This window comes from Mastomys coucha, unplaced genomic scaffold (assembly GCF_008632895.1).
Source record: "Mastomys coucha isolate ucsf_1 unplaced genomic scaffold, UCSF_Mcou_1 pScaffold22, whole genome shotgun sequence".
Taxonomy (NCBI): Eukaryota; Metazoa; Chordata; class Mammalia; order Rodentia; family Muridae; genus Mastomys; species Mastomys coucha.
Genome location: NW_022196905.1, coordinates 17,085,415 through 17,111,242, shown reverse-complemented (window position 1 = coordinate 17,111,242; position 25,828 = coordinate 17,085,415). Strand labels below are relative to the sequence as shown.

General features: G+C 36.1%; 1 pseudogene; it reads right to left on the bottom strand.

Annotated features, from left to right (window-relative positions):
• Positions 1 to 23,171: 23,171 nt before the first annotated feature.
• Positions 23,172 to 24,233, bottom strand: LOC116069186 (annotated as a pseudogene).
• Positions 24,234 to 25,828: the final 1,595 nt, after the last annotated feature.

The following is a 25,828-nucleotide window of genomic DNA, read 5'->3' as shown; positions in this document are numbered from 1 at the left end:
AGCCATCTTGTCCTGGGCTTTTTTTGGTTTTGAGGTTTTTAATTATTGCTTCTGCTTCCTTAGTGGTTATGGTACTGTTTAGATAGTTTATCTGCTTTTGATTTATCTTTGGTATGTAATATTTCTATAAAAAAAATCACACATTTCTTCTAGATTTTCCAGTTTTGTTGAGTATAGGCTTTTGTACTAAGTTCAGATGATTTTTTTTTAATTTCTTCAGTTTCTATTGTTACATCTCCATTTTTCTTTCTGATTGTCTTAATTTGGATATTATCTCCATATCTTTTAGTTAGTTTGCCTAAGGATGTATCTGTCTTGTTGATTTTCTCAAAGAATCAGCTCTTGGTTTTGTTGATTGTTTGTATAGTTCTCTTTGTTTCTAATTGGTTGATTTCTGCCCTGAGTTGGTTATTTCCTGCAACCTACAGCTCTTAATTTTGTTTACTTCTTTTTGTTCTAGAGCTTTGAGGTATGCTATTAAATTACTACTTTAGGATCTCTCCAATTTCTGTATGAGGGCACTTTGTGCTATGAATTTTCCACTTAGCAATGCTTTCCTTGTGTGACATAAGTTTGGGTATCCTGTGTTCATTTTTATTGAATTTTAGAACATTTTATTTCTTTCTTCATTTCTTGCCTGACCAAATTATCATTGCATAAAGAGTAGTTCATTTTCCATATGTATGGGAGCTTTCTGTTGTTTCATTTTTTCTTTTCTTTCCTTTTTTTTTTTTCCTGAGGCTTCCTTATGGCCCACACCCACTTGGTGACAGCATAGGTAAACACAAACTCCCTGCATCCTACCTTGCCAAGGAATTGAGCCCTGTGGTGGAGCAGACAGGGACCCACAAGCCTAAAATTATGTTTCCTTTCTACTTTCCACTAAGTTTTTTTTTCTTTATTTTATTAGATATTTTCTTTATTTACATGTCATATAATTTCTCCTTTTCCAGTTTCCCCTCCAAAAAATCCAAAATACCCAACAAGAACAAACCCCTGTTCCCACCCCCATACCCCTGCTTACTGGCCCTGGCATTCCCCTACACTGGGGCACAGAACCTTCACAGGGCCAAGGGCCTCTCCTCCCATTGATGACGAACTTGGCCATCCTCTATTATATACATGCTGCCGGAACAATCAGTCCTACCATGTGTACTCCTTGGTTGGTGGTTTCTATTGTTTATATTATTATTGAAGTCTAGCCTTAGTCAGTATTTATCTGATTGTATGATTGGGATTATTTCACAAACTTCTTATTCTTAATGAGGTTTTTTTGTCTGATTATATGGTCCATTTTGGATGAGGTACCATGGTGTACTGAGAAGAAGTATGTTCTTTTGTTTTAGGGTGAAGTCTTCTGTATATAAGTTAAATCCATTTGATTCATAACTTCTATTTGTTTCACTGTGTCTCTGTTTAATTTCTGTTCCAATGACCTGTCCACTGTTGAAAGTGAGTTTTTTGAAGCCTCCCACTATAACTGTGAGAGCTTTTTTACTAAAGTTTCTATTATGAATGTGGGTGCTCTTACATTTGGTTCATAGGTGTTCAGAATTGAGACTTCATCCTTTAATGAGTGTGAAATACCCTTCCCATTCTCTTTTGATAACATTTAGTTGAAAGTTTATTTTATTGGATATTAAAATGGCTACTCCAGCTTGTTTCTTGGGACCATTTGCTTGGAAAACTTTTTTTCCAGTCATTTACTCTGAAGTACTATCTGTCTTTGACACTGAGGTGTGTTTCTTATATGAAGCAAAATGCATATAATATTCAACATATTAGAATAGTCTTTTAAAGGACATACATTATTACACCAAGACGTTTCCAAAGAAAATCTACTTATTTCTGCTATTCCTATGTTTTATGAATATGAATAAGTATATCATTATCAAAGAATGATGAAATTACATGTACCTTTTAATGCTAACACAATGTTTTAAATATTTATTTATGTTCTATTAAATAGTACCATGAAAACTTTAAAAATCTTTACTTGGAAACAGATGCTGCCTTTATTCTCTGAATCTAGAATGAAGTATCAACACTGTTCTCTGAGTATATTTCATCAGTGCTGACTGGTATATTTCATAGCTCTAAACATTTCTTCATTTTAACTAGAGCCTGACTCACAATGGATGTTATAGCACTTTAAATTTTATTTAACTTATTTAAATTTATTTAAAATTTATTTTGCCCTTCTGGTCTGTACCTCCTGTACAGATCTGCAGATCTGCAGATCTGCCCCTCTCACCACCCCACAATCTGTAGGATCCAACATTTTGCTGCATATAAGAAACATACCTCAGTTACAAAGACAGACACTATATATGTCCTTTAAAAACATACTCTAATATGTTGATTATAAGTTAAAATGATTCCACTAATATTGTTTCCTTGGGAAGCTGTATTACTCCATAGTCTTTAATAAGCATTTTGGTACTTTAGCATATCAGTTAATTTTGGTTATGGTGATCAGTCATAATTCTTTTTTGAAGTAATGAAAAATTATTCTATCCCATGTAATATTTATATCTTAGACTCTATATGGTTTCAAAATTAAACAACTTTTGGTTTGGTCATTTAATGTATCAAACAATTGGGAACTGTACAAAAGTAAGATGAAGCACTAGTTGTATGGAACCTTCACTAGAATAAGAAGGGACCACTGGGGTAGAAGGAGGAACATGGGGGTGTCTATAGCTGTGAAGTGATACCATGACCAAGTCAACTCTTTAAAGAACACCATTTAATTGGTGCTGGCTTACAGTTTCAGAGATTCAGTCAATTATCAAGATGGAAAGTGAAGCACAGCATCATGCAGGCTGACTTGGTGCTGGAAAAGCCAAGAGTTCTTTCTACACCTTGGTCTGAAAGCGGGTAGGATGAGACTGTCTCTTCCAGAGGCTGCCATGAGGAGACTCTCCTTCAATACTGTGCAGAGTTAGAGCATAGAGCTCTTAAAGCCCACCCCCATAGTGACACACTTCCTCCAACACCTATTCCTACAAGGCCACAACTCCTAATAATGCCTGTCCCCATGGACCAAGCATTCAAACACACAAGTCTATGGGTTCCATACTGATTCAAACCACCACTGCTGGGCCAGCAAACATACATTTTTTCTGCTCTATGAATCTGTGCCTTTGTTCTATGCATTTGTGGATTGGCATGCTTGTTGTTACAAATGCAAAAATGGTAGCCTTTTCTACTATTCTCATCTTTTTACACATCTTTGTGACTGTTTCAACTTTCTGTGCCTAGCCCCACAGATACCCACCCATAAGTATCTCTTCACATAGAAACACTTTTAGTATAAAAAATTATGCAATGGCATCTGGACCAGTATTTGTATTTTTACATTTGGCTTTTACCTGAGGGAGTAAGTAACATTATAAATAACATATTATGTATGAATCCTGGTAAAACATAATAATTTATCAAAATGATTACTGGCCTCAAAGCTGTAACTGAATATGCTTTTTGTAGTGCAAGTGCATTGTTTCCACAATACAATGAGTGCATACTCCTGATGACTAAGAGCACCAGCATGGCTAAAGTATGGAAAGAAAATGCATTCCATTTTCTCATCTCCATTAGTTAAGACATTAGAAGTGAAACTGACTATGGGTCATTGTACATCACAATGACTCTTTCTCCGATAGACAGACATGACAGATAGATAGCTCAGTGCAGTTGCAATTCACATTTCTTACATTTTTTTCCAGAATCACAATCCATAGGTAATCCTTTTAAAGTAATAAACAATGTCAAACTCTACCACATAGTGTCAGAAAGGAAGATAAATATTCAAGTTTTATATTCTGAGATTTATTTTTAAAGTATTTTGTTAAATCCGTATATTAGATACAATCATTGGAATTGTTTCTCTCTTAAGCTGTTTGTTCAATTTAGGGTGTTTTTTGAAAATACTTTCTGCACATATTGTCCTTGATATGTACTTTGCATTATTTCCTTGATATTTTCTCTGGGAGTTTTATATCCCTTCAATGTAAGTTTAATTATTTTTGATCTACAAAATGTTCTAATATCTGGTAATATCTTTATTCCTTTATTACTATTCTTTTTATTTCAGAATATATTAAAAGGTCTTAGTCATTTATATTTTTAATGAATTTTAGAGTCAGTTTGTCAGGTTTCATAAAGCAGCTCATTAGGCTTTTAATTGAAAATGTGTTAAATCTATAACTCTACTTAAAATGAGTTGTCAGATTTTCATGTATTCCTTAAAGATACAATTAGACACTCATAGATTTTCATGTTCACAAGAGCCCATGAAGAAAGAATCCGTTTCTTAAAGCCCAAATTCTCCAATAAGCTTTATTTTCAGATCATTCTTTGTTATAGGTTTTATTATTGGTTCTTACCAGCTACTTTTCAGATGACAAACACAGTGGGAATTTGGAAATGTGGCAGTTGCCAGCTGAGGTAATATTCAAGGTTTTTAAGTCATACAGAAACAAGAGAAAGGCTCCTTCTACAGAAGATTATAAAAGGCAGTTTTGAATAGATAGAAAACTCAAGCAGTTTTAAAAGGCCTAGAATAGCTGTGTTTTGTTAGAAACCCACTGCACAGTAAAGTAAGGACTGTATCTTAGACTTTTGGGCCAAATTCTACTCAGTAGGATGAGAAGGCTAACTCTAGATATAGAAAGCAAACCAAGAATTGGTGACCATGGCCATGCACTTACTATGGAGCTGGACACTACATTCAGTGCCCTTTCATTTCCCAGTTAATGAGGTGCATCGGCTGGCACCATATCCTCCTGTCTCCATAGCACAGCTGCTCACCAGCCACAAGATAGCTTCACTGTGAGTCGCAATATTTGACCTTTTCCTTCTTCTCCCATTCATCTTCCTCATAATGAACAGAGAAGGCTCTGATGTTCATAGTTGCTTCTCTGAAATGTCTGTTTATAAGAAAATAGTTATGATTTTTTATGTTTTGTATTTAATTTCATTACTTTTGCTCTGCCTTTGACAAATAATTTTCTTTAATATGTTTATCAAATCTTAGAATCAGATTAATACATTTTACTTCAATAGCTACTAGTCAGCCTTGGGATTTCTGTCTTGGGGATTTTGTTTTATTGTAAAATAATTTACCAGTTTAATGCTGCATCTTCATAATTCTTAGAAAATATTCTTCAATATTTAAAGTTGAGATGCAGACATAGGATTTTAATAAATTTCTGCATAAATGGAAGTGCTTTGAAATTATTTTTATTTTTTAAATTTTTTAGGAAGATTTATACAACTTGTCTGTGTTTATATTTCTCAATAATTTTACACTTTTTCTATTATAATATTTACAAAAATGTAGTTAAATTTTCTTGTTATTTATGTTATATATTAATCATATAATATAAAAGTAATTTATTTTATTGGCTTGTAATTATTATAATGAGTTGTTTAATTTTTGAGTTTTTCAACATGTTTTAGTGACATAAATTGTGAATATTATTTTCTATTATTCAAATGTTTAAGTTTTATGACTATTTTTTTCTTTAGCAGAAATTTACATATATTTAAGTAGAAATTATACATGTAAATATTATATAATGTTTAGAAAGTATATGCATGACAATTGAAGTCATCTAACTTGTATTATTTTTCTATTTGATATATATATAGATAAATTGCTGTATACTAGATTATTATATCATTACTTCACATAATTATAAGAAATTGTCAAGGTACATAATATTTTCTTATATAATATTCATAGTATAATGGTATTATAGAACATTAGCAATGAGTCCCAAATACAGCATCTAACTCATGTCCTACAATTTATATTTCATAAAATTAAACAAATATTGTTCCTCACAGTTACTTTGAGAAACATTTCTAAATAAATGATATAGTTATCCTTATTTCTTTAAAACATGTATTTTAAAAGAGAATAAATCATGGTCTCTCTGAATCATTTGGTCATTTAAACTTTGTAGTGAATACAAGGACATTCACAGTTTTGTAGCTTCAAATTAATTGATGATAGAGTTATCTATTAATTTTATTAATGTGCACTAGTTAGTACAGTTGGCAAGCTTTGCCTGGCCAACTCTTCTTTCAAGGTTCCACCTTCACTATTCTCTTCTAGGAATATGTGTACTGCTGACCACAACATCCAACATTAACACTCTCTTTTAGATTTTGTTCAACAAATTCCATAAATTATTCCTTTTGTTATCTACTGATTTCACATGAGCCAGTCAGAGCTTTGCCTCTACAAGGAAATTAAGAGACTTTTTTGTGGCAATGGTCAGAAAGTAGCCTTTGCAATTCTATCAATGAACCATAAAGTACAAGGAAACTGTGCTCTTCCATGTTTCCAGCCAAGAGTGTTGTCCATACTAGAGATTAAAATTCACAGGTAATGGAAGTCAAGGGGATATGAACAAGGGAAGTAGGTATAAGTCACTCTGGCTCCTTTCTTTACTTAATGATTACAGCTCACCTACAGCTTCACTTTTATTAAGTTATGTGTTTTTATATGCATCCACTTATTTTTTTTTCTGGTTTAATTCAAGTTGCTATTTTGCCCCTTAACACTGCACATTTTAAAGTAACTCATGACTAGGAGAGCTCAGTGGAATAAATCTGATTGGGAGCAAAGAAACTGGTATGTCAATTTCTCCTTTAAGGGTATGCCCTAGGGACCCAACTTGTTTCCATTACCTTCTACCTTCACCATCACCAAACTGCTTCATTCTGCATCTGTTCAACAGTGTCACAGTCTGGTAACAAATTCCTGAATACATGCATCTTCAGGGACAATGCAGATTCCAACTGTAACAGCCATTTACCATAAAAGAATGAACTACAGGAGAATAAAATATAAACTTTAGAGTGACAAAACTTTCCTGGCAGTACTGTAGCCAAGTAGTCAACTCTCAAAGGTTAACACAATCCATGCCATGTTCCAGCATTCTCTTGAGGCCAGGCAAAGAAGGATGCTTAAACTGTAATGTATTCTGTCTTAGAATCTTCAAGCCCAAGTCTGATCAGCAGACAAAACCACAAGGTTTGACATTCTACGAGGTGCCTTTTAATTGCATCAAATATGGAAATCATGAACATAAAGAAAAAATGATAGACAGTATTATAGACAGCTGCTGTAACAGAAAGTAAATAGTAATTGAAAGCTGATGAAGAAAAACTTACGTATAGAGTTTAATTCAAAGTAGTGATTTGCCAGGCATTGGTGTAACACACCTTTAACCCCAGTACTCAGAGGCAGAGGCTGGCAGATCTCTGAATTGGAGGCCAAGCAGTTTTACAGAATAAGTTCCAGAACATCCAAGTCTACATACAGAAACCCTGTCTCAAAACAAACAAACAAACAAAAAACAAACAGATAAACAAAAAATTGAAAAAAGTAATGACTGGTGGATTCTTAGTTTTAACAAATAGATGGCACCATCAAAAGTATATCATTTAGTGAAAGTATTGAGAAAGTTAGTGGGTATACTCAGAAATTCTACTATCATTGAAACACTGATAATCTAAAATTATTCTGTAATTAATTAAAAATAAGAACATGAAAGAACGTAATAAATGAGCTTGATAGTGTTAATAGTGATAAATTGGAATTATCTGTTCTGACCATCATTGTTAATTATGTAGCTTATTTAACATGAATATGTTGCAAAGCATTATGTTTTCTTTTTATATAAACACACTGTGTCTTTGTCACTGTTTTAATGTGTGATGATTGCCCAACTTTTTTTTTACAAAGGAAAGGATTTGATTAAGGACTCAATTACAGCTTCAGAAGTTCTGTCTATCATCATCATGGCAGTCATGATGATTGTTTGAACAGTAGAGGTGTTCCATAATCTGCAAGCAAAGAGACGGAGAGAGAGGGAGCCTAGAATGGTCTTTTGAAACCTTAAAGCCCAGCTCCAGTGATATGCTTCCACCAAGGCCATACCTCTGAATCTTTCTAATCTTCTTCAAATAGTGGCACACCCCCATGGCTAAGTAAGCACTGAAATGTGTGAACCTATGGGGGTCATTCTAACTCAAACCACCACATCTCCACCAGATTTCTATTATTCAAAACTGCTAAGTAGAACATTCTCTTCAGGGAGAATGAGGCTCAGCACGTGAAGAGCCTTCCATGTCTACCAAATATGTGAAAATGCATGCCCACAGAACAACACTGGCTATTTTCTCCATTCAGTTATCCAGTCAATATAAATGAACTGAGTGTCTTCTGTATCTACTGAAGGAACTGAACAGAAAAAAGCCTCTGCCTTGTGGAGCTTATGGTCCAGAGGGAAAGAAGGAAATCATACTGCTGGAGTACAGCTTTAGGATACTGGTATTCAAGCAAGATGTGCCAGCCCTATACCATGTTTAAGTTTTCAGACAATGTCCACTCAAATCAGCATTCTCTACTGAAACACTTGACATTTGACCCATAAACTAGGCACAAGGGTTTAGTAAAACATAAACAGATTAAATATACAACAGTCAAGCTAAATTACTGTTGCAGAATTCAAAACACTAGAACAGTTCCTGGAAAGAACCCTGGGAACCCAGTTCCAAAAGAGTAAAGAAGTCCAGAAACTGAGTAGAAGATCAAAGTTTTCCCTTCCTATTTAAATAGTGATACCTTTGACAACCATCCTGTTTCAACTATAGTTTTCATGTAGTCCCATGGGAATCCTGGACTAACCATTCAGGTTTCTATCACATGTTATGAGTTGAAACCAAGGGCTCCTGGACACTGCACATGCCAAGTACTTGTTTCCTGGGAGAGGCAGGCTGTAAATGGATGTCAAGGACTGTGTGAGCTATTGCAACTATTTTTATTTCTCTTTTATCTAAATATCTACATATTTAATTTTATTTCTGCAAGTTGTTCCAATAATCTAAATCATAAGTACTTCTGAAAATCATAATACATATTTAAAACCTGGTCACTATAAATATTTTAACTTCAAATGTAAATTTCAATATTCATCCAAAACAGAAAAATTTGCCATGTACAAAAATTTAACATGTTTTTAGCAGTCTCCATTGTCAGGGAAAAAATGAGCCTTGAAATTCAGCTTTCTAAAAAACAAAACAAAACAAAAAATCAAATAAATAAACAAAAGACCAAACAAAAAACTAGCCTAAACAGCAAGGTTGGTTACCACCAGTCGCTGAAAGGTTGCAGTTGATTTTTGTGCTATGGCATGTACTGAGCAGATATCACTCCAATACTATCTCCTGCTGATGGAAGACATTCATCAAGAGGCTGCTGAGGGGCTAGAGAGGTGGTTCAGCCGAAAAACTTACCACAGAAACTAAGGAGTCCTGGAACCCACACGGCAGAAAGAGAGAATAGCTCTGACCTCTGTGCATGCTTTGACTGACTTCCTTCCAAGTTTGGCATATTTTAAGCTCTCCTGTACATAATATAAAGCAACTGAATATAAAACATGTTCACACGATTTTAGTGATATCCCAAAGTACCAAGACAAAATGGTGAGAATTAAAAAGATTTGTTTGGACAACACTGCTCGAAATACTGCTTCTTCCTTTACATATGTATTATAACTCAAAAAGAAAGAAAAAACCCTGTGTATTTTGAACTTTTATCCCAAAGTCCTCTGTAATATTTATGACTTAAATGTCAGAAAGCATTGATTGAGTTCTTTTTTATTATTTTTGAAAATTTTTATTAGATATATTTTAAATTTTCATTTCAAATGTTATCCCCTTTCTTGTTTTCCCCGATGAAAAGCACCTATCCCACCCCCTCCCACTGCTCACCAACCCACCCACTCCTGCTTCCCTGTCCTAGCATTTCCATATAGTAGGGCACTTAGCCTTCACAGGACAAAGGACCTCCCCTCCCACTGATGTCTGAAAAGGCCATTCTCTGCTACATATGTGCCTGGAGCCATGGGTCCTTCCATGTGTACACTTTGGTTGGTGATTTAGTACCTGGGAGCTCTGAACTCTATGAACTTGTTGGTTCATATTGTTGTTCCTCCTATGGGGCTGCAAACCACTTCAGCTCCTTGAGTCCTTTCTCTAGCTCCTCCATTGAGTTCTTTTAGAAGCTGGCAGTTAATCATATGTTCCTTGCAGCTGATTTCTGTTAAAGAGAAGCAAAAGTAGAAACCCAGAGAGCTATTTACACTTGTGTTAGTTCATGTTTGGATCTCAATTTGAAATTCCATTTGATTAGCATTTGGGCTGTAGAATGTTTGCTTGCACAATGCTTGTTTGGGTTTACTTTTAGGATGTTAATAACTACAGGCAGTGTGGGCTCCCTGGGGACTTGATTCTCTATTCTCTAGACTCTATGAAAAGGGGTCTCTTGAGAGAAGTTGGGTGGTATAACAAAAAGCCTCTGGGAGACTCAGAGGTGTTTTATAATTACATGGATGATATTTAAATATGATAAATCTTTCTAGGGACTATCCCCAGTTCCCTACCATCCATAGCCATATATTGTTGGTCATTTTCTTGACCCTCTGTATTTCTCTCTTGTCTCTTCCCATACCTAATCCTGCCCTATATTTTTTCCCTCTCCCTCCTATTTTAGTTTCAGGTCCCTTCTTTCCTCTACCTCCTATGATTATTTTGCTTATAATTAGGATTGAAGAGTTCACACTTTGGTCTTCCTTCTTCTTAATCTGTGACTTGTATAGTGGGTAATCTGAGCTTTTGGGTTCAGTGAGTACATACAATGTGTGTTCTTTTGTGTCTGCATTACCTCACTCAAAATGATATTTTCCAGTTCCATATATTCACCTGCAAATTTCATGAACTCATTATTTTTAATAGCTGAGTAGAACTGCATTATATAAATGTACCACATTTTCATTATCGTTTCTTCCCTTGAGGGACATCTGCGTTGCTTCTAGCTTCTGGCTATTATAAATAAGGCTGCCATGAACAGAGAGAAGCATGTCTCTTTGCTATATGTTGAACCAGATGCCAGGGAAGCAAGAGATTCCCAGAACCCAACAGGAATGACATTAGCCAAAATACTCAACAGCTGGGAGATGGAACCTACAGAGACCACCTCCAGTAGAAAGGCACAGCCACCAAGTTGATGAATGGGGCCACCCACCCATATCAAAAAGTTTAACCCAGAAATGTCCCTGTCCAAAGGAAGCACAGGGACATAACATGGAGCAGAGACTGAAGAAACGGCCATACAGAGACTTCCCCATCTTGGGATCCATTCCATCGGCAGATACCAATTGTTGATGCCAAGAAGTGCTTGCTGGCAGGAGTCTGGTATAGCTGTTCCACGAGCAGCTCTGCCAGCACCTGACTAATACAGTTGCAGATACTCACAGTCAACCCTCATACTGAGACCGGGGTCCCCAAAGGAAGAGTCAGAGGAAGGAATGAAGGAGTGGAAGGGAATTGTAACCCCATAGGAAGAACAACAATATCAACTGAGTCCCCCAAAGCTCCCAGAGAATAAACTAAAGAGTATACATGGAGGGATCTATGACTCCAACTACATATGTAGCAGAGGACTGTCTTATCTGACATCAATGGGAGGTGAGGCTCTTTTTCCTATATAGGCTTGATGCCTCAGCATTGGGGGATGGTATGTGGTGGGAGTGTGTGGGTGGGTGGAGGACCACCCTCATAGAGGCAAAAGGGAAGGGATATGAGATAGGGGGTTGGGGAGAGGAAGCCTTGAAGAGGGACAATATTTGCAATGTAAATAAATAAAATTACCAATAGGATAGAGAGAGAATGAACTATTTAATAAAGATAGATGAAAACAAAAATGATAAGTATTGCAGTTTCGACATAAAGCAAAACATAACAAAAACAAACCAAACAAAGAAAAACAACACTCCAAGTTTTTCTCTTGATGGATTTAGTCTTCTTTAGTACATAGATAAGTAAACATTTGTGAAGTATTTTAAAGTTGCCACAAATGTCACCGAATGGGAATGGTTAGCCTTTAACCTGTGTTTTAAAAATAGGCCTTAGCAAAGAGAGGGTAGGAAGAGAAAATGTGGAGTCAGTTTAATAGGTCATTTCAGAGAGCTCTTTGCATCATGGGAAACAAAAGTAAAATCAGAGGCCTTTAGTGCTCTACGCTTTGAAAGTAAGTGAAAACAGACTATGATATTCAGGAAGCTAATCTGAGGACATAGGCAATTTACCTGCCTACCTATACTTTCTCAAGTATTTGTCTATTCTCCATATATTTTGATTGATTAAGATTAAAATTGATCTTTGATCTGTATGAAGAGGAGAGCATAAGAAGAGAGTGAGTGAGGTAAGAAGACAAAGATAGATAGATAGATAGATAGATAGATAGATAGATAGATAGATAGATAGATGGAGAGAGAGAGAAAAAAGAGAGCGAATCAGGAATCTTGCTAGACTAAAATCCTATTTTCATAGTCATATTGATGGTACTGGAATATATAGAATGAACTCCCAGCAAATAATATTGTGTTCCCATTTATTAAATGGAGAAAGTGAGGTGAGATTCTTACAGTTAACTTCTCTATGGTTGTCATCTAATAGTAAGAGGGAAAATCTTTATGCCATCCCATTGCCATTCTTGTCTGCTTGTACTCTCTCTGTACTTGTGTAGTACTGTCTATCAGCTGAACAGAGTGGCTCAGTCTCCCACAAATGTATCTGAATGATAGTAATCCAGGAAGTGTGAGAGAGCAAGAATGGAATAAAGTCCCATCACAGGTCGCTGAAGAGACAAAATGGCAAGACCAAGCTGGATCTCCCCAGATTTTCAACGTTGACTTAGTACCTGAAAATCTAAAGTAGCAAATATGATGATATGAAGAAAGCCAGGAGAATCAGTTGGGATAGTGAGACTTCTTCATGTGGGAAGGTATCTATTTATTTCTTTATTAAAAACATACAGATTACTAGAGTACATGTGTTTGTGTACACATCTGTATGCATATGACATGTTAATGTGGACACCTACAGAGCAGTGTCTAGAGTGCATAGAGGTCTGAGGAAAACTTTACTGAGTGAATTTTCTCTTTTTACCTTAACATGAGCACAAGATAAAATCATGGTTGTTAGACATGCATTGAAATTTTGTGCAGCTCACACTGTCACTTACACATGATGGGATCTTTGTATAGAAAGTGTTAGAAAGTTGTATTGTTTGTCATTCCTCATTGGTCAAAAATGGAGTTTGGGGATATTTTTAATGAGTAATAATTATCAAGTCTAATATAACCTAATTTATTAGGTTTTCATTAAGACTTTACATACCCATTAGTAACTTTATGGTAAATTTATCTAGAATGGATTTTAGTTTATGGCTTGATATCATGTTTTATAAGCATTTTCCTGATGCTAGGTCATGAGTCTTCTATTCTTTGTACTCTTGAAGAATTTTAACTCTTGCATTTTCCCATTAGATCAGTGATTCTTCTCTGATTTTTATATCAAAACTAGCCATTATTATTTGCATATTGGGTGAACATTAGAGTCTAATGGCAGTAGTAAAATTTAGGAATACAGATCCCCTTTTTGTACAGTTTTACACTGTACATTTGTACAAATGCAAATAGTGTCACAGTAAGTGCCAAAGCATAGACATCTATATAGACTGGGCAGCAATCACTGCCAGACACTCACACACTTCAATTCCACACATGCACAGCTCTAAAACAGACAATCTGCAATCCAGCAACAATCTACAATCTACAGCAAAACACAGATAACAGGGTAAGAGCTCAGAGAGTCAATGTCAGGAGAGGAGTGATGGCAGGCCCTGCACAGCTGCCTACGTTTCTTAACCTAATGTTAGAAAATGTACACTCACACACACACATGTATAAAGTATGTTTTATGAGGTTTCCAAAAAAACAAACCAGATTTTCCAATAATAACAAAAGTATTCTGAAGGAAAACTTCAGCAACAAACATGGGTTGTTCAACATAATCATATTTAAATTTTCCAGAAAAATATAGCTTGGAGTGTTGTCTTGATTGTTGGTGTTTGGACTTCAGCAATTGAAATTGAATGTATACACTGGCTCTATGACTCAGTAGAGCAAAGGACCCTTCCTTAGTTTATTCCATAATTTCTTCACATCAGAACCATCCAGACACAGAGATCCCTTTGTTTATTACTGCAGTAGTAATCAAGCAAAGAGCAAGTGGGTTTGGTGTAATTAAAATGACCCTGTATTTCTACAGAATTGCTCTGGGCAAGCTTGCTTCTTGCAAGTTCAGAAGCCCAAAGCCACTAATACTGAATTATATCAGCCTCTGGCATACATAACATTTTCCATTCCAGAGCCCCACTCTCTTCAACTTTGAAATTAATTGCATTTAATGCTTTATTGAATTTTTCAATTACTGGACATTCCTGGCCAAGGCTCTTCTTTAAATTTTCAGTATGATATCATTCCTTTGTTTTTAAATGAGAAGAAATTGGCACCTACTAGTCTTTTCTCATTGATTTGAACAAAAAGCTGATTTCTAACTACAATGGGGTTCAAAGCACTTTTAAAAACAGCACTTTGTTCAATGACTCTAAAACATGGCTACCCTTTGAAGTCAGCCTACAGCTTAGAAATGTACTGAGGCTTATACTTCATCACCAAAACTCAGATTTAGTTGGCATGGGGTATAAACAGTCTGGGAATATTTGAATGATTTGGACATATGTTAAGGTTTGAGACTGTCTCAATTAGGGTTTTACTGCTGTGAACAGAAACCATGACCGAGGTAACTCTTATATGCACAACATTTAATTGGGGCTAGTTTACAAGATCAGAGATTCAGTCCATTATCATCAAGGCAGGAGCATGGCAACGCCCAGGCAGGCATAGTATAGGAAGAGCTGGGAGTTCGACATCTCATTCCAAAGCCAAACAGGAGAGGACTGGCTCCCACATCATTAGGATGAGAGTCCTGAAACCCACAGCCACAGTGTCACACTTTCTCCCACAAGGACACTCCTACTCCAACAAGGTCACACGTCCTAATAGTGCCACTCTTTTGGCAAACTATATGCAAACTACCATACAAATTCACCATTCATCATTATCTTCTCTTTTATCTGCTTACGGATATGGGAGGTGATTTGGATATAACAAATATTTGTTAGTGTCTAACTGCAATAATTTTGCTTTGTAAAGGAAGCCAATATTAAAGTCATGCTTTTGGAGTTTGGACCTTCCCATGTCCTAGCTTTCAGTTCATAATTACAAGATCATTTTTCTCTTCTTTTGTTTGTGACTTCTGGTTTATTGAAGGTCCTAAGATTTACGATGTACTAGTTAATCAGTAAGTGACTCAATGTTATTTAGCATCCTTTCATGCAGCTAAAGAAAACAGGGAAAATTGATTACTGCTTCCTTTTACTACTCTGCAGAACAGTATTATGAATACAAGCCTTCTTAACAGACCACATAACCCACATGTGCACAGTCCTTGGAAGTGTTATGTCAGGGGTCTGTACAAAGAAAATGCAGCTCAAAACAGAAGACTAACTATGATAACTAGATAATTATTTTTATTAATATTAATGATAAAATTATACCCTTTAGTCAGATAGTGCAGATTTTATTACAGTGGGCACACCCTTTATCACAAACACTTGAGGTAATTTACATTACTATAATCTGTCTGTCTGTCTGTCTATCTGTCCCTCTGCCTGCCTGCCTGCCTGCCTGCCTGTCTGTTTACCTTACATCATCTTTCTTTCACTATGAATTTATTTATTTCAAGTGTACCACTTTCTAAATCAAGCACAAGAAAAATACAGTTGTCTAGTAGAAATAGTTTAAATGCAGATTATTGATGGCTGTAATGCTGTAAGCCATGTAATCTCAGGTATTTGAGTACTTTAGAAAAGATGAAGGCAATTTTAAAACTTCCTTTGCTAAATAGTAACTTGAATGCAACCCTAGACAACTTGGTGAGGTAATATTGCAATGTAATAGTAATAATAATAATAATAATAATAACAATAGTTCAGTAGCAACATACATGCTTAGCATGTCTAAGAGGTTCTGTTCTTATTACTGCAAAAATCCATGTACATATAATATTAAAGTTGATACGTTTACCATTGAATAGGGCTTACTGAGCAAAAATAATGTCTCAGTACCATAGATTTTATCTCGTAATGCCTGTACAAGAAAACTTCCAGGTAGTTATCAAGTCCATTTATTTATTTATTTATTTATTTATTTATTTATTTATTTATTTATTATCAGTTTTGTTGGATGAGTCTGAGGTATAGTGGAGACGTTGATCTTATGTTTGTGTTACATGAAAAATATAAATTATTTTTAAAATGATGAAGTTGTCAATATCATTAATCAGAGAACAAAAGAATTTTCTCTGGAGACTGCAACTTACTTTTACAGAGTCCTTTTCCAGCCCAGAATGCTCTAATTCATAACTGGGTCAATAAAAAAAAAAGCTGTTACTAGGAGTTTTTATAAATAGATAGCTTGGAATTTAATTCTTATCACAAGATAAATGAAGATTCTCATGTTACAAGAAACAATACAGAGATCTGATGAATTGCCAGCCAGTTTCTCCCAATAAGACATCTTGTATAATGTAATAGAATGTTGCAGACAGGAAATTGATACCAATATATTCTCCACCATTTTCAAATTGTTCCTCTTTTCAAGCTTTTAGAATATGCTCACCAATGTTTGTGTCAATGTTTTCTCTTCAGGAGGAAAAGTGCCCATGTGGGTAAATTTGAACTTCCCATTTCCTCTCTGAAATACCATCTTAGACCATTATAGAGCAGCTGTCAGATTGATATTTAGACCCTCTCAAAGAGCTGTTCTAGGTCTTTTGTTTGTTTGTTTGTTGGTATACTTGATAATCAATATATTGGATTTGTTCCAAATTATTGTAAATATTAGTCATCTTACCAAAGATAATTGCAGTGTCTGCTGATGTTCTCATTTGGGTCTCCCTAATGGTGATCAATTATAAACATACTTCCAGGTGTCTACCTCTGTTCTGTATGAAATGTTTTTTGACATATTTGTCCATTTTCTGACTGTGTTGCTTTTATATGTTTTATGTTCATAGTTTATTGACAATTCATAGACCTTTTATTAGTATTTCACTTTACAGTATTTCATAGTTTGTGGAGGGTAGTATATTTTAAGCATCTAACTTACAAAATTAATTTTTAATTAGCCTTTATATTCAGACATTCTCTAATGGTGATAAAATATCCAGATGATCATGTATGTCATGGAGTGGTGATTGAGTGGTGTCTATGTAAGCCATGTTTACTCTAGCTTTCAGTCACAAAAACACTCATTAGAAAGTTGGTGCTTTCTTTGATTCTGTGATTTGATTTCCTCATTCTCAGTTCCTTACTTTTTATTAAAGAATAGATATTCCTAGACTTAAGACATCTTCTTTTCCTCCCTTGTTTTCTGAGTTTTAATTCTTACAGTTGGCAGAATTAATGACCAATGAGATTAAGCTGAGCTTTATGAAATACTATGACTGAATTAATCTTTGTTTCTGCTCGTTTTACTCACTTGGAAAACATAATATTGGATGTCTTTTAAATTCTTAATTGTATATTTAATACGAAGCTTATTTTAAACTATAGATTGACATGCAATGGGAAAAACATGGAGAGATCCTATATTTCCTTCACTAGTTGTCTAAAGTCACAACGCCTTGCATTAATGTAGTGATTGTTGTATTGTAACTATGATATTGCCACTGAGAAGTATTTTTATTTCAATCAAAATTCACCAGTCTTTTTACATGTTGGTTTTATGAACTGGATTCAATGCGCAGTTGTATCCCATCAAAAAGATAATTTCTCACAACTAGTCATAGCTAACTCTCTCTTTCTTCCCGTCTAACAACTGAAACCAAAATTAGTTTTAAGTCTTTAATTATGTCATTTCAAGAGTACGCTATGAGGGAAGTCATGCAGTTTGCAACATTTTGTATTGAACATCTTTGCTGCCTGATATTGCATTGTTGGCAATTTATGAATATACAGATGATATACTATATTGTGTGTGTGTGTGTTGTTTGGTTGTGCTTTCTTTTTATGTTGTGTCTTTGAGAATGTTGTACAATGAATTTTATTTATACCTTCTTCTAATGCCTACCAGATATTCCTTCTCCTCCCAAACCATGCAACTTCATATTTTTTCTTTCTCTTAAAATAATAAAACACAAAGAAACAATAAATTGAGCAGTGGTGGGACATGTCTTTAATCCCAGCACTTGGGAGGCAGAGACAGGTGGATTCCTGAGTTCGAGACCAGCCTGGTCTACAGAGTGAGTTCTAGGACAACCAGGGCTATACAGAGAAACCCTGTCTAGAAAAATAAAACAAAACAAAAACAAATAGACAAACAAAAAACAATAAAATGTGCAAGCTCTGCAACCAGTCCCACAACACCCAGAGGAAGCTCCACTCCCAGGCACTCTGAGGCTCTCAGGATCAGAGGTGAGGGGGACCCAACATCTGTCCCAACACCAGGAGTAACTGGGATCAGCAGGACCAGGCTCACAGGAGCTCTGCCAGCAGAGTGGCTTGGGTTCCTTCAGGTCTCTCTGGGCTGGTGTCCTGAGCAGACCTTGGGCCTAGGCTCAGCAGCCAGTACCACAACACCCAGAGGAAGTTGCTGCACTCCCAGGTGCTCTAACAAGCCCAGGGTCACAGGATCCCAGAATCACAGGATCACAGAGACAGCTTGACTCTGAGGAGTTATGACACAACCAGGATCACAGGAAGGACAGACTTCAGTCAGATTTAGCAAGGACAGGTAGCACTAGAGATAACCAGATGCTGGGGGTGGGGGGCAAGCATGAGAAAATAAACAACACAAACCAAGGTTACTTTGCATCATCAGAACCCAATTCTCCCATCATAGCAAGTCCTGTACACACCATCACACCGGAAAAGCAAGATTCAGATCTAAAAATTACTTCTCAGGATGGTGATACAGGACCTTAAGAAAGACATAAATAGCACCCTCAAGAAATACAGGAGAACACAGGTAAACAGCTAGAAGCTATTAAAGAGGAAACACAAAGATCCCTTAAAGAACTACAGGAAGACACAATCAAACGGGTAAAGGAAATGAGCAAAACCATCCAGAATCTAAAAATGGAAATAGAAACAATAAAGAAATCAAAAAGACAGACAACCCTGGAGATACATAACTTAGGAAAGAAATCAGGAGACATAGATGCAAGCATCACCAACAGAATACAAGAGATAAAAGACAGAATCTCAGGAGCAGAAGGCACCATAAAAAACACTGACACAACAGTCAAAGAAAATACAAAAATCAAAAAGCTCCTAACCCCAAACATCCAGGAAATCCAGGACACAATGAGAAGACCAAACCTAAGGATAATAGGTATAGAAGACAGTGAAGACTCCCAATGTAATGGGCCAGTAAATATCTTCAACAAAATTATAGAAGAAAACTTCCCTAACACAAAGAAAGAGATGCCCATGAACATACAAGAAGCCTACAGAACTCCAAGTAGATTGGACCAAAAAAAGAAATTCTTCCTGTCACATAATAATCAAAACACCAAATGCACTAAACAAACAAAGAATTGTAAAAGCAGTAAGGGAAAAAAAGCAAGTAACATATAAAGACAGGCCTATCAGAATTACACCAGACTTCACACCAGAGATTATGAAAGCTAGAAGATCCTGGGCAGATGTCATACAGACCCTACAAAAACACAAATGCCAGCTCAGGCTACTATACCCAGCAAAACTCTCAATTACCATAGATGGAGAAAACAAGATTTTGCATGACAAAACAAAATTTACACATTATCTTTCCACAAATCCAGTCCTACAAAGGATAATAGATGGAAACATTAACATAAGGAGCAAAACTACACCCTAGAAGAAGAAAGTAATCTTTCAACAAATCCACACAAATCTAATTCCATCTCTTACAACAGGAACTGACAATTATCTTTTATTAATATCTTAATATAAAAATTATTATTACCAACATATCCTAATTGTTTGAAATCCAAAACTATGAGGAATTAGACATTTGTTGATTGTCATCCAATGGTCTTTCTAATTTGCTAATTGGAGAAATAGGTCCAATATTGTACAATCTACATACACTTTCAGCTTGTTTGTGACAGTGTCTTGCTGTGTACAACGTAAGGGTCTTGAAATCTTGCTTCTCTTATCTCAGCCTCTCTATTAGTAGTATTGTTTATTTCATGTTTTTACACTATACTATGGTTTTCAGAACAGCTTATATATTTCAAAAGTATTTATATACCCAAGGGAGACATAGATAATTAACTTGGAAGGTGGCTGGTAGGAAAGAGAACAACAAAGAGTGAGACTGAATGCTTTGCTTGACATTTGTAGCTCTTGTATCAAGTTTCAAGAAGAGGACTTTATAAGTTACTCTTTCTCTGAGATGAATGTTTTTCCAAATTATCACAGCTAATGAACCAGATTCTTTCCCTCACCTAAATGTCTGTGCCACCCTCCAAGCAGAACCATTGTTCATTGAAACAGTTAGTGAATTACTTTATGGATAGACCATCTTAATACACACACCATTTCTTAAATAAATGTAACCTGTTCTCTGTGGGCTGAGAATAAAGTCACTCACTCAAGTCAAATAGCTTTGACCATAGCAGGAAGTCTGTATCCAAAAATCCTGCCTATAATTCATTTCTTGGTGCAGCAGAACTGTCAACTCTCAGCTTAGCTATGATGGAGGTAAAATCCTTTAGTGATGGGAGGGTCATTGAAGTACAGCTTTATTACAATTAAATCCAGTATCTAAAAATTGTTCTTATTTTAGACTTGTACCACAGTAATAGCCGAGATTTTAAGCTCTACTAAATACAAAACAAACAAACAAACAAAAAGACTTTACATATTTATGTTCATTTAAGAAAATACTAGTAGTGATGCATTATTTTAAAATAAACAGTTAATACGTTTAGAGTTATTTAAAATTCATATTGAGAAAAATATGTATTTTCAGTATTGTTATAGACAAGCATCAACATAAGACTGTTAAATTGATTGTTTTATATCAAACAACTTTTATAATACTTATTTTTATTGTTATATTATTTTATAAATTTTAAGGAATATGACAAAAAAAGATATTGTAGGTATTGAAGGGGGGTCTCTGGGAGGATTGAGGTACCAAAAGGAAACAAGAATGTGATTTAATTCTATTTTCTTAAAATATGTTTTTAAATGTTAACAAATTCAGATAAATTGGAATCCTGTAAATTTTCTCATCATAATGCAATAAATGGTAAAAAAAAAATAAAATATATGGAGTCCAATTTGTGTTTGCCTACTATTGCTAAACATGGGTTCTGTTCTGGGATATGGTTGATGTATATACAATGTCATGCTATTAAAAACTAATTTTAAATATCTTAGTAGTTGTCCTTTTCTTGGCTAAGATGGGAATTTGTGCTCATTTTCTTTCTGAATGCTGGGATTATGTCTGGTTTGAGCTTGTGCATGTATTTTGCACAATATCATGGTCTCAGAGAACCCTTATCAAAGCAGCTTCTTCTTGTAGTAGATAAAAATTAATTTGGAGATTCACAACTGGGAAATGTGCTGAGAGTGAGTAATTATGGAACACTTATCCCTAAGTGGGGTGTCTTGATCACATCTCTTCTTTGTGGCTCAAGGACTTTTGAGGAAGAGGATTTGGAAAATTTGTCCGTCTGACAGATGATGGTCAACTTCAATGATGTAGCATTTTTCTAGATACAGCAAGGCTTATATACATAAGAACAAATGAGTTTTCATATATTTAGTGTGAGCCTGTGTACTGAAGGCTTTCCAAGGAGATCTCTGGCCTGGCTAGGTATGAGGGTTCAGGCAAAGGGGAGAGAGTGTGAACAGGGCATGGGGAGGGGGGAGGGAGTCACCTTCACTGCCTCTTCTGTTGAAGCTGCCTCCACCTCAGTCTCAGCCAGTGCTGCTTCTGTTGCTCAAAGAGACTGCACACATAACCCTACCCTGAGTCGGGCTGGGCTGGGCTGAGCTGATGAGAGCCTAACCAGCCATTGAGGAGTGTAGGGAGCTTCTGGTGGCATTTCAGGAGAGCAGACATCTTCCCAAGTGGCAGTGCTCTTATGCTCTTATGACAGAAGCTCTCAGATAACAGAGTAGTTCTCACACACCTTTATTCCTCCTGGATGGGATTCTTATATACAGTTTTGAGGTGGGTCAGGGTCTGACAGTAGGTACTTCCCATTGGCTTGGTCTGAGAGCTTAGGGATACCTTACCTGCATGTGGGAGGGCTTGGGGTGCTGCTCCTATGTGACTGATGGCCACAGACCTCTCTATGGGGCTGTAGAGGGTTGTAGCTATGTGACAGGAGCTAGGAGCCCAGGAGCATGGCAAAATCCCTAATGTCCCTTTCAGGGTTTTAACCTGCAGGGTCACTGGGTTTTTAAGCCTGAGCTTGACCAGGGACCATGCTGCCTATCACAGCCCACTGCCCCAGAATTTAGTATCATTGTTTTAGCTAGACTTCATCATATTGACCTTTAAGCTCCTAATTACATATGGGTCTTTAATATAAGTGGTATTGGATTTTGTTAAAACTTTCACCATGTATTTAAAGACAATCATGTGTTTTCTCTCTGTCAGATTATCTGTATGATGTATTATATTTATTGGATTTTGTACATCAAAATGCTCTAGGCTTGATATAATACAAAGAACTTGAACATGGTAAATAATATTCTTAATATGTACTTCAATTTAGTGTACAAATATTTTATGAAAAAATTCCATTTGTGTTCCTCAAGGAATTGACTTGTAAATATCATTTGGTTTATTTTTGCTTAGTTTACATATTAGGGTAACTTTGACATTGTAAAGTATTTTGATAACATTCTTTTCATTTCTCTTTAAATGAAAAGATTTTAGAGGGATTGGTATTACTATTGGGAGCATTCCATCCATGTGGACCTGGCTACTTTTATTTAGGAGACTTTTCATTACTACTTCAAATTCATTGCTTATATATCCACTGCCAGTATTCATGGACTCAGTAAATTTTTAAAAGGAGCATATGAAGTTGGATGGTAAAAGTCATGGGGAACTATTGAGGAGGTGAAGAAGTAGATTTGAACAAACAATTATATGCAAGCATGAAATTATCAAGTAAATTTTATTTATTTATTTAGTTAGTTACTATGAATGACATTTTATTCATTCATTTTCTTTACAACTGAAACTCTGGGAATTCAACATTAACAACATCCTTGCCTGTGAGCTTCTTGTATACACCAGAAAAAATTTCAACCTTGTGCTCCACGTTGTTCTGCTGAGCTTGTCTAAATGAACTTTTATGAGCTGGCTGTCATCCAGTTTCATCCAGATCCTCTTACCCACAATTTTATTTGGGAAGACCAAGTCCTCAAGGGTGGCATCACATCATGCACTGTGGTCATGATGCAGCTTCTGGGGCGCTTTTTCTTGTTTTTCATATGGCTTTTCCGGGTTGGCTTGGGCAGAATCCTCCTCTGAGCAAGGAAGACTACATGCTTCCCACTTAACTTTTTCTCCAATTCACGAACTAGCCAGACTTGGATTTTCTGGAAAGATTTCATCTGAGGAACTGTGTTGCTGTCCATCAGCAACGTTAAAAGGGTTAGGGTACCTGGAATATGGAGTTAGAAAAAGGAGGAGATAAAAAGAGATAGGAGTAGGTATACTAGCCATACTGTACCTTACCCACGTGGGAGGATAAAAATTAGACAACATGAGCTGTGGTCACTCAGTCAGCTTGAATTTTAATGCCTCCCATTTGTTCCCCCAACACGTAGAAATAATTGAGGCAAAACCAGTCCCCATGTACGGCAGCATGCCAGTCCAATCAGCGACTTCCTTTTTTCTCCGCGGAGGCGGAGGTGGAGCTGGAGCTTCTGAATGTAACTGGAACCAGGTTGGAGGCGTGGCAAATAACAGGAGCTGGGCAGAGAGGTGTGGTTAAGAGAGGCAGGCTTCAAATCAGGAGGGTAATAGAACTGGTACAAAAATTATGATAGCTTTCCGACCACCACCAACTTCAATTTCCTTGGCTGCGGTGATGTGGAGTTCCCGCACCTGGACCTTGAGATCTGAGTTCATCTCCAGCTTGAGCCGTGCCTGAGAGATGCCAGACTCAAACTCGTCCGGCTTCTCGCCATTGGGATTCACTATCTTGGTGCTCGAGCTAAACATGGCTTCATTCATGACATAGAAAGTCAGTACCTTAGTTACAGAATGTTGAGTAGCTGGTCTCAGAGAGTTTAATGTAGGAATTTCAATTAAGAGAAATAATAACTAGGACTGAGAAATATCTACACAGTACATTTAGCTCAATGGAAACAGTGAATGACCAATTCTTGTGTTGTTTTATTAAACATAATTTTTCTTTTGTGTATGAGTTGTTTTTTCAGATAGCTAGACTTGTATAACTTTGATGTTCCTATTTTAAGAACTATTAGAGAGTCCTACTGTTGTGTACATCATACAGTATTCATTATTTTGTGTAGTCTAAGACAACTGACACACAGTTAAAGCCAAGCAATTAAACAATTATCAGTAATTGATACTGTAAAAGATTATGGGGAACCATAGGAAAACCCGTGTACATGAGTTATTTTCATCATTTATTCTGGCAAACTCAAAAAGAAATCCAGACAAATGTTGGACTTGTATCACAGGTAGTGGAAAAAATATAGAAAACAATATTAAGAATACAGTTCTTAAAAAGATTGTAGATGAAACCTGAGTACTATTTACTTCCAATCAAAAAGCTTAAGTGAATAAAGATTAAAGATAAAAAGTATTATATGACAAGTGTGTGAAAAGCAATTGCCAAATAATTAATAAAAGACGGGGAACAATCTACAATTCAGGTGTTTGGATTGATTTCTTCAGATCCTGGGCAGCAGCCATCTGTGTCCTGGAGCTTTTTGATTTCTTATCCTTGTTAAAAGCCGCCTTCTTTAAAAGTTATATTCTAACAGATCCACAGACAATTTTTCCAAAATATAACACAGTAATAAGGTTATTATATGTTATTTTATTCTTGTAAGATTTCTGTACTGTGTTTAAAAGTACCTTTTTTTAATTTTTTTTCCATTGAAGGCATTTATTTGTACTTGTGATCAATATTATTCCACCAGTAGCACAATCTACAAATTGACCAAGAGATCTGAGAGTCCCTGAACATCTTATTTGAAACAATGGGCCAGACATTGAGGATGGTGTTCAACTCTTTTTTTTTATTAGATGTTTTCTTTATTTACAATATCTCCTTTCCCAGGTACCCCTCCAAAAATAAAATAAAATAAAATAAAAAAACTAAAACTAAAACAAACCCCCATTCCCTCTCCCCTCCCCCTGCTCACCACCCCATCCCCTCCTGCTTACTGACCCTGGCATTCCCCTACACTGGGGCATAGAACCTTCACAGGGCCAAGGTCTTCTCCTCCAACTGATGACCGACTTGGCCAACCTCTGTTATACATATGCTGCTGGAGCCTTTAGTCCCCCCATGTGTACTCTTTGGTTGGTGTTTTAGTCCCCGGGAGCTCTGAGGATACTAGTTAGTTCATATTGTTGTTTGTCCTAAGAGGGTGCAAACCCTTTAGCTCCTTGGGTCCTTTCTCTGGCTCCTTCAGTGGGGACCCTGTACTCAGTCCAATGGATAGTTGTGAGCCTCTACTTCTGTATTAGTCAGGTACTGTCAGAGCTTTTCAGGAGATAGCTATAGCAGGCTCATGTCATCCAGCATTTGCTAGCATCCACAATAGTGTTTAGATTTGATG